Source organism: Amblyomma maculatum, chromosome 5 (assembly GCF_055883805.1).
Source record: "Amblyomma maculatum isolate TAMU_Amacu chromosome 5, ASM5588380v1, whole genome shotgun sequence".
In the NCBI taxonomy this organism is placed as follows: Eukaryota; Metazoa; Arthropoda; class Arachnida; order Ixodida; family Ixodidae; genus Amblyomma; species Amblyomma maculatum.
In genome coordinates this window covers 97790469-97801165 of record NC_139348.1, presented here as the reverse complement: position 1 = coordinate 97801165, position 10697 = coordinate 97790469, and the positions used below count along the sequence as shown (strand labels likewise).

The 10697-nt window shown below is 48.0% G+C and overlaps 1 pseudogene; it reads left to right on the top strand.

Annotated features, from left to right (window-relative positions):
* The window catches only part of LOC146188972 (uncharacterized), a 31629-nt pseudogene that overhangs the window by 8181 nt on the left and 12751 nt on the right, over positions 1 to 10697 (top strand).

Here is a 10697-nt window from a genome sequence, read left to right as displayed (position 1 = left end):
ATGGGAAATTGTTGCCTGTGACATTATAGGCTCTTATCCTACTAGATCAGTGAAAGAAAACCGCTACTTGCTATTGGGGTCTGACCATTTTTCTAAATGGGTAGAATTATATACCCGCTGCGTAAACTGAACTGTAATCTGGGGATAAGCTCCTAGACGCATTCACTCAGTTTGGATTTCTGGCACAGCTGATCACTAATAATGTGACATATTTTACGGGCAGGATATTTGGTGACACCTGAAAACCTCTCGGAGTGCAGCATAAAAAGACTACTCCCTACCACCTTCAGACCAACAAAAATAAGAGAACGGTTAACTGGTTTTACGCCTGCGGCTATACTTCGTGGTCGTGAGCTTCGATGTCCTATTGAACATGCCTTTACCAATTACACTGAACCAAAGCCTCCCAGTTATTCGAGATTCACCCAGAACATATCTAGTCGCCTTGCCGGAACTCTGAGGGAGGCCAGACAGAACTTAGACCTCACCCACCTGGAACATTGCAACCAATACGAGGGCAGACGAACAGTGGAGTTCACAGTCGGCGAGGAAGTGCTTCTTCACACGCACCCGCACATCAACCACGTAGTCCTACATAGCAGGAAACAATCCAGCTTACTGGTCACTGTTAAAAACAGTCACCGCACAAATAAATACGGTAGCCACTAGCAGTGCCACATGTGCCACTGTGATGCGGATAACGGCTGCAACTGCTACCGACCGGTGACGAGGACGAAAAATCAAAGTGCAACCCACAAGCCTGGCAAGACGCCGACCTGGACAGCCACGGCACTCAGTACATACTGCTTCTGAGCAACTAGCTAAAGCAGGAGACAAAAAAAAAAAGCAAAACGCACTCAAGCTTCAGGCAGTGTGTTTGAAAAATGTGCCAGGAGGAAAATGTCATTGATTTAGTGTTGAAATTTGAAACAGTAGTGGTTTGTAGAGTTTATCCCAGAGAGACTTGGGCATGAGAGATGTCGCTGTGCAGGACTCTGGGAATTTAGGCCACATGGATGGAGTTCTTTAATATACACTGAATACACTGAAATCAGATCAACAGAGTAGGTTTTCCCACTGCCGAGGCACACCACAACCAGCAACCACTGAATCACAACACAGACTCTGTTGAGTGCCTTCTCGCTGCCGCGTTGCACGAAAAAAAAAAACAGAACTCCTTATAAAATCCAGAAACAGCTTCTTGAAGAACTGAAGTCGATTCAATTAAATGCGAGCCACAGTAGCGACAGAACGTAGTTCTCGCATCGACCATGACTAGGCCTACTCGCTACGCGATCATGCTAAAAGAAAAAAAAAGCACTCTGGCGACGAGCAGCGACGTCCCGGAAACGGAAGCTGATAGGCAAATAATATAGCCTCGATCCAGCGTGTTTAGCTGAGGAGCGGCAGGCAAGGCCTGCACCGGTTTCGAGGCTATTGAAGGAAAAAGTAAACAAACAAGATGGAGGCGACACCGCTTAAAACACGTTGACTTTATAGGGGAGAAAACCTGGGCCAGGGGGCGCTGCGCCGCTCTGTGCGTCAGCGCCCTCCATGGAGACCCCGTCAAAATCTATGCGCAGCTCGGCCGCGTCGTCTGCTAGCCGCCGCATAGAAAAGCATGCTGTTGTCTGCTCCGCGCTGCTCTCCAGCACGTGTTTGCGCGCGCGCGCTCGGTTGTTTCTCTCCTCCTCCGGCCGCATTCTGGCCGCCGTCGCGCTCCAACAAAGGGGGCAAGAAAAAAAAAAACTGGAATGGAAAAGTGACGGCGCGCTTTTTCGCAAAACTCGTGAAAGTGTTTTTCTCTCTTCTCTCTTTCGTGTTGAAACGATGGTTGTCGGTTTTTTTTTTAGGTATCTCGTACCGCTCGTATCTCGCACCTCTGTTTTTAACTGGCGGTGCCGCAGCAGCCATCGCAGAACCAAGTCGGCCTCAAGAAACAGATATATGTCATTAATGCCATCACTCGGCGCTTATAAAGGGAAAACACATACGTTAATACGCGATCCTGCTTCGGGAGCTCAAAACTACGCATTCGTTAGAGGAGATAACTGAACTAGGGATTGCACAGCGTAGCTGTGGAATTAAGAAAACAAAGGTTTACTTGGAGAGATGTTCCCGCCTGCATGAAAAGTCGTCAGGCATTTCCTCGCTCTTCGTCTCACGGAGAGAGGAAACTGCCGAAAGAATGACATGCCTCGGCTTCTCGTCAGTGATCCAGGTCGTTAAGAAACCTTTCATCGTTAAAGGTAGATAAGTCATTGATTTCGGATGGCAGCGCCACAGCAGCGAACTCCCCCTGACCGCTGTCAGCAGGAAACAAAGGGTAAGGCGGCATGCTTTGTGCCTTTCTAGGGAACGCGTCCTAAACGCGTCGAAAGCAGGCACCACGGCGCCGGCAGCATCGCCTAAAACGTCTGTCCCCAAAGAGTTGAATAGGCCCCTTTCAAGTGAGCAGTCACAAATGGAAAGGAAGCTCCCCAACCAGTGCCCAGAGCACTCGTCGCTGTGTACACGCGTATCAATTCTCAACGAGAAGGCTGGACCCTTCATTCTCTGAACAACAGGGAAGAGACATCAAGAGATGCCGCCTCAAGTCCTTCAAAATACCTGTCGCTTGCCTCTGCCTTGGAGTACCGAATTAGCGTTCGTTTTTTTTTTTGTCTGAGCCTGCCAACAAGCGCTCTTTGAAAACAATGTCCGCGGCGATCAATTAATCATAATTTCTCACTTTCGAAAGCACCGATAAAAAGCGTGACTCCAGCCAGCCTCTATGTCAGCCGGGGCACAGAAAAAAGCAAAAATAAGAAACACCACTGGCAAAGAGCGGCTTTGCACGCACAGACGCACGACCATCCCCCCTCGTCCTCACTCTCCTCCCGCTCCGCGAGCACGTGCGGCTGCCTGTAGCACGTGCTCCCGAGCGAGCGGGCTGCACAGACTCCGCAGACAGCCGCGCGCAGCGCGGGCGCGGATGCGCGTAGGTTTTGTAGTTCCTCTCCGCTCCGCTGGAAACCGAGCGCTGGCGTCGCGGAGCAAACTCCAGCTTTGGTTCCCTATAAGGTATGTTCTGGGGCCGGGAAAAAGTCCGAATAATCAAGCATGTCCAAAAAAATTGGGCGTCCGAAAAATCGGTCGTCGACTGTACTTTCAAAAATTTATTTAAAGCTGTGTGTTCCGGAAATAACACCTCACCACCTAGGTGTAACATTCTTCAGACACTATTAAGGGGCTCTAAATATCAAAGAAAGTAATGCAAAGGACTGTAAAAAAAAAAGCAACTTGCAATAAGCTAAATAAAGAGGTTCGAGTCAGAGAAACAGAGCCGACAGTGAAACCCCCTAGGTAAAAAATCTGCAGGTTTTGTATGACTGTTTGCAACAAGCAATTCTGATTAGTATAAAGCTTCAATACATAGCAACGAATCTCTGCCAAAAGTGCTTAATTTGCTGAAGAAGCGAGTTTGCTGTAAACATCCATAGCTCATTTCCTATAGCTGATAATTATCAATGCACTTAAAGGCACAGAAGCATTACAGCATTTTGTGTCATCGTCATGGAAAGCTGTGGGTGTGATAAAAAATAATGCACACCTTATTTAAGGAAAGCTGCATCGGTTTTAGATTTCGGTCAGTTTTCAGTGGTTGAATGATTATATATAGCTTGCAGTTGAAGCATGCAAAATATCTTAGTGCTAGCATTTGAAACAATGGAGCAATTAGCGATTAAAACCGCGATGGCTATCGGGCTTCACCGTACTGCACAGCGACGGATGGGGGGATGCATGATGACGTCATTGACGGTACCGGTTTGTTTACTTCATAGGCACACTTGGTTTGAAGAAACAAAAACAAGGCTGCCGAAAACAAAGCCCTAAAAATGTTGATTGGCACCGTCAAAAAAGGCACGGCAGGACGTGCGCGAAGGCAACGAGCATCAGAACTAGTACCGTTCGTGACGTCATGACCGAGCTTTTCCGTAGAACTTAAATGCTGTTAGGAGAAGCTCGAGGTTTAATCGCCGAATACGCCCTTGGTTTGAATGCTAGCGCAAAAATAATTTGCATGCATTCCCTACAGCCTATGTAGATTTCAATCCTTATATATTGCAAAATTCTCGAAAAGTGATGCAGCTGCTCTTTAGGAAGATGCTATAGGACTGTGAAAAGCCAAAGCAACACAGACTACCTTGAAGGGGTTTTCTGCAGCATTTTTGAACATAATTGCTGGACAATGAGATTCTAAGAAAAACTCAAGTGAGGTTATTAGCCATCAGTGCACGCAACATCAGCACCTGCCTTTTATTGGCACATCGAGAACAGCAACATCTTGTTTCTCTAGTAATTCTGACAAACTTTCGTCACATATAACAAAATATTGCAAATCAAATGCAAATCGACAGAATTAAAAAGAAAGTGGCTAAATCAGTGATAGGCAATTGATCATAATAGCACAGGCATCAGAACAAAATTTACTGGGAACTTATAGCATAAGGAGCTTGGCAGAGAGAACCCCCCCCCCCTATTCTAAGAATGACACGTACCAACAAAGAATGCGCTTCACAAAACATTAAGCGCTATAACAAGATTCATAATAGCGGAATGAACCATGCACCACAGTGTCAGGAAATCCTCACGCTCAGATTTGAATCATTCCAGGGTTAATTGCCAGCCGAGGTCCCCTTTGTGGACGCGGTCTGCGTACTGGGAGTACTATTTGAACCAAGCAGAGTATCGGCTCGCACAAGGGACGAAGTAGTTTCACGCACGACTCGAATGCTCGCTGACTCCGTGTGCTTCGAGCTGTCGCTAACTCCAGGGTCGCGTTACTAAAATCTCGGGCATGCGCATTCACATTTTATGTGGCACGAGTGGCCATCCTGCTGCACCGCACGGCTAGCCGTCTCGCGTCTTTGATAGGCACGTTTGTGTGGGATGGTGGGACGGCTCTTATCGCGCGCCACCTCCTGCAACCTACAAACTAGCAGAGGAGGGCTCGGGCTGCCTTGCATGAACACAGTGGCTCGAGTCCTCATGGTTAAGTTACAACACTGCTAGATAGTGATTGGTACCTGGGGCGAGATCGCTCTTACTAATTAATGAGCACAGCTAGTCGAGCTTTCACCGCGGATCGACAGAGTGGCCCACAGGCCGAAAGCCACACCCATTCTATCGCGTTGCAGCAGATTTCAGGCGAGGGAGCTGCACAGGAGAACGGATGGATTCGGCCTCCGGGAGACGAAGAATATGCCGGCGGCCATGAAGTGGTCGGCCAAAGGGACCTCACTACTGGCAGGAAAAGAATTCGTCAACATCATGAAGCTTTGCCTGAATGTGCTCCCATGCCGAGTAAGAACGAAAAGAGGCCGAGAAGAGGAAAAAGGGTAATGCCCCAGAGTACCTCGGCCACATCTTGCAAATCTGCCCCAGAACGAACAGTGCCAGAATCCACCGCCATGATCTCATGGTGAATTACCTGGTGAAACGGTTGCAGGCCGTTGGCTGGAATGTTCGGGTGGAACCGGTGTTCCAAACAGACCTCGGACCTCAGAAACCAGACCTGGTCCTTAAAAGGGAGAGCCAGGTCGTGATCCTGGACGTCCAGGTGGTGAGCCAAACAGTAGCGCTGTCGGATACCCATCACGCCAAGAAAACAAAGTACTCTAACCAAGACCTCCTGAGACAGGTATCTACTGAACCAGTAGTCATTGCCACTGCAACGATCAACTTTGAAGGATGCTGGGCAAAAGCCAGCGTTGATGGACTTCCGAGACCTCGGAATTTCTAATGCCGACTTCATCATCCTAACACTGCGCTGCATGCAGGCTGTGTTGCTTCAATGTGCATCAAAAGATGACCTCTCTACTGAGTGAAGTGGTGTTGGGGGGCCCGACCTACCCGAGGTGGACATAGATGCGGTTCCACCAACAGTAGTTAGCGAGATGGTCGCCAGCTTGCGATTCAGCCTGGACGATCAGCGGCACACCTCAAATAGATGGAGGCCTTGGGCAGTCAGCCACCTGCCCCCCGAGGTCAGACTTTGAGTGGCGACGGCACTGAGGGGTTCTGCCCACGCGTCAGCATCTGGCTTGATGGGGCGTCGTAACGCCAAATCTCAACTGCGGCGTGAGTCATGTGGCGCCTCGTGAGACGTGTTTTCTGTACACTATGGGCCAGGCGTTTGTCGCCCGCGCCGAGTGTTTGCATGTCTGTTTGTGTGTTGTGTCATGTCTATTTTGTGGTGTCGCCGCTGCCTGGCGGAAGCACGCAGGCAACCGGCACGCGCAATGTATTTAGCACTGTGAAATCTGGCATACACATTTATTTGTTGTTCGTCCGGATGGTCTCGCCATGCCGCCGGCACTGCTCTATTGAGTGTCATCAAGTGTCGTGTGGTGTTTCTTCTGAACGTCCCCCCCCCTCCCTTTTTTGGGGACGGATGTTGAAGTCTTAACACATGCATGATGTGTGCTTTGTAACTTGGCATTAGTGCAATGGTCATAGTGTAGGATGGACCTGCAACTTGTATATCATTGTATGACATAGTGTTGGACAGTGTGTATTTTATATAGTGCGTAATATGAACATGTATCCTTAGTTTTGCAGTTGCAATAAACTTCAGTGAGTACTGCTTTACCAATATACCGACTCCCCTATTTTTCACCCCAGCACCAGAATCAGTCCTTTGAAGTCATGACTGATTATATCCAAATGCATTTGTAATGTATGGGCGTTCTGATTGCAGGCTTGTATGGCCTTCATGACGGATAATTCAAGGGTTGAGGACGCCTTGCGCAAGACATGGCCAGGAGCTAAGCAGTTTTTCTACCACTTTCACACGCTGCAAAATGAGTGGTGCTGGCTCACATTTGTACGCAGCAAAGTGCCAAAAGAAGGCGGGCAGAAGTTGATGGCAGCCTTCCAAAAGGTATAGCAACGATAGTTTTTTCATTTTTCAAATTACTAGAGCCTCAGCAGCTATAGAAAGAGTAGGTAGCATGATGCAGAAATGAAAAAGCAAAACAAGAAAATTGATCTATCAATTGTACATGGTCAGGAGTAAATTGGAAACCTGAAAGAATTCTATGTATCCTCATGTAACATAGTTGTATTTAAAAAATCTGGAAGCGACAGTGAGCAGTTCCTACCAATATTTGCCACTCTAAAAGTGCTAAAAAATGAATGGCTGCTCAAATCTAGATGAATACCAGTAGCTGACACTGCAGACAGACAACACATGATCACCTTCAAGAAGGTAGCAACTTGAATGGACACTCCTCTAGAGAAGAAACTTCAAAAAATCACAATGCACAATGGAAGGAGACCTAAATTTAAGGAGGGTAGGGCAGATGAAAATGAAAAATAGAATGGTGGAAGGTGAAGTGTGAAAGAGCTGTCACCCGGGCACTTCCAGTTATGAAGAGTTGATAAGGATAAAATTAGCTACAACACGGAGACTTTCTAGCACAATCCTACTAAAACTCAATAATAATCTGTTCAAAATTTCAATGTTGAAATCTCTCGTCAATTATTCTTTTCCATTGTTTTTATGCCAATGTATGACACTTTCTCACCGTTGTCTCCCCCCCTTATGTAATGTCCCTGATAGGGATCTTTAAAGAAATAATAAATGATGAATAAATGATGCTGATGATGAATAGCAAAGGACTTCCTTCAGTCCCTTGCCTACCCTTTATACACCAAAAGGGCGAGGCCTTTTCGAAGTGCGAGGAAGAGTGAGTCCTTCCGCACTGCACCGGACTGACAACTAGAGGGCACAACACTAACAACTACAGCGAATCTTCAATTTGAATACTCAAGGATGTGGTGCTTGGCCGAAGCAAGGCCTTCAATCCAGTTGTTGCGACGGAAACAATTGCAACGACCTTGGAGCAGTACTTGGAAACTAGACTACTGCGGCATGCCCAGCACCGCGAGCCATCACATCGGCTCATGTTTGAAAAGACACTGCAGAGGCTGCCCGACCGCCAGTCTGTCACTCACCTGGGTGGAAATTTGTTCAGTGTGCACGAAGCAGCTGGCAATATATGAGGTCATTGCTGACCTCGGTTTTTGTACCTGCTGGAAAGGGAGCCAAAGGGCCTTCTGCAAACACCATAAAGCTGTGCAAAAGGCCTTGGGGGGGGGGGGGGGGGGGGGGCTGCTTTCGAACTCCCCAGAGTTGACACCAGAGGACAGTCGCCAACTCGGCTATCCTGCACTCGGGGAAAAGTGTCCTCCACTGGAGTTCCTCATGCTGATGATTGCCCATCAAGGTGTAGAAGGGCCCGACGCTGCAGTTCCCTCCACAAGTTATGACAACCAAAGCATGGAGGATGACACCAGTTTCACCGAGCACTGCAAGTGCCACAAAGCCGGGCAGAAGTTCCTAATCTATAGCCTGAGGTACATTATTGTCAGGATTACTTTACTTAAAAAGCATTAATACATAATCCCAAACCAAAAATGCAAGGTACGCATAACAAGCATGTATTAAATATAATGATTGCCAAATTTTGGAGGCAGTTGTATGAATTGGTTCTTTTCAATTTTATGATGATGTAGTGACAGTTCATAGTGATGAAGGTGAGCCCACTTATAAAAAATCTGTTACAGGCAAAAATGGCTTTTTAGTTCTCTAAAAACGTGCCTTAGAGGTAGATCCTATCAAACCGCTTTCTAAGCCCTCCAGCTCGGTCATACTCTCCTGGCCGAGACCCTTCTAGCGGGCGAGTCTAAGGATGCAATAAGCAAATGTGGCATATTCATATCCGCTTCCGCTGGCAAAGGGTACCCCGTCTTTGAACTAAGGATCCAGCAACGAAGCTTACAAGGCATGTTTATGCAGAATGCTCAGTGTAGACGAATCTCCTTTTTGCTTACTGCTAGACGTAGAGCCACTAGACCTAAAAGCCAGGGAACAATTAGCATTTCACCCGAAAATCATCAGTTAATGCTCAATTCAGCATTCATTAATTGGCGCGTGCTGCCTGCTAGATACCAGTGGCGCACCCCAGCAGGCAGTGTTGTGATCGGATGAGCGGCGACAAAAGATCGAGACGGGAAGCAGGTGCCACTCACCCCTCTGTGATCGGGTGAGCTGCCCTCCCAAGCTAGAGCGGGGGAATCGTCTGGCGATGAGCGCCCAACCTCGGCGCCGGTGAGACGCTATTGCAACTGGGGCCTTGTTTTGGTTTGGTTTTGGGGTTTAACATCTCAAAGCAACTCAGGCTATGAGAGACACAGTAGTGGAGGACACCGTAAATTTCGACCACCTGAAGTTCTTTAACGTGCACTGACATCGCACAACTCACGGGCGCCTAGCTTTTCGCCTCCATCGAAAAGCGGCCGCCGAGGCCGGGATTTGATCCCGCCTCCTTGGGAACAGTAGTCTAGCGCCCTAACCACCCTGGCCAGAGGGAACATTTCGTTACGCAGCGGCAATTAGGGGTCCCACCAACAAGTCGACGAACGGACAATGGAGTGGAAGCGACCAAATTCCGGTCCGTTCAATTGTCGAGCCTTGCTACGGAGGAGAGTGGTGAGCTAGGGGGACAGCTTTCGGCTAAGAGGCCTCGCGGAATGCAGCCTGGCAACGCCGGAACCGATATGCCGGCCCAGGTGCAAACAAGCATGAAGACAAGCGGCTGGTGCCATCTACGCCGTCTAGACGACCACCTCCTCACCCTCAAGCCAGAACAAGACAGCAGGGTGTGTCAATGAGCGCGAAAGGTGTTGGTGCGTGTGTGTGAGAGTGCAGTGACAGAGACACTCCCTCAGAAACTGCCCTGCCTTTCCATCTGGGGAACATAGGTATCAGCCCTATAAAACGGATGACAAGTGAGTGTCGTAGATCAGTAAAACGGAGACCTGTTGCTCCAGTCAGTCTCCTACTAAAACGCTACCATGTAAATTTTATACATAAAGTTTTCCTATCACACTTCAAAGTCCGGTTTCCAGCCTGGTCCTTGTTCCTGCTCCGACAACCAACTGGGCCTAGAACACGCAATCTGGGTCACGACAGACATCTAATTTCAAGGATGATAAATGATAAATGTTACAAGTGTGCATAAAAAATTGTAGGCAAGGCACTCTGCTGCTACTGCTGCTAGATTTTTTGTGGACCATACCATCACTTTCTTATCATCAAATGCTGGAGTGTGGTTCAACTGCGAAGAGGCCAGTCTCATTGTACTCTGCGCTTGCAGATCACCTTCAAAAGTATAGATCGCTCCGGGATCTAAGAATGTCGACTTTGATCACAGAAAACAGCGAGGTAGTTGCTGCATTGGCAGCATGTTCTGCACTTGAACTATCGAATAACAGTTCTATCATTCCCGATTGTTCTATAGAAAGAAGAGCGGCATTCACACAATATTTGGAAAACAGTAATATAACCGCCGGGCACTTATTCACTGCGCCGCCTCGTGCATATTGAGTTCCGTCACTGTCGCCTGGGATGCCTTCGGTGTTCTGCCGCAATAAGTGCAAAACACGGGACACGAAGTTGGCGCGCGGCCGTCAGGAATAAGAGATTGTATTACCCCTGTCACGAACACGTAGGAAGTGTGAGCACATACGGCTTCTGACTTCTGCAACATGATTGCATGCTTCTACGTATTCTTTAGTAACTAATGCAGGCCTTGAAATTTTTCCTGGGCTATAAACGTCTTTGCTTGTTCTTGAAAGTCTCTTTGGAC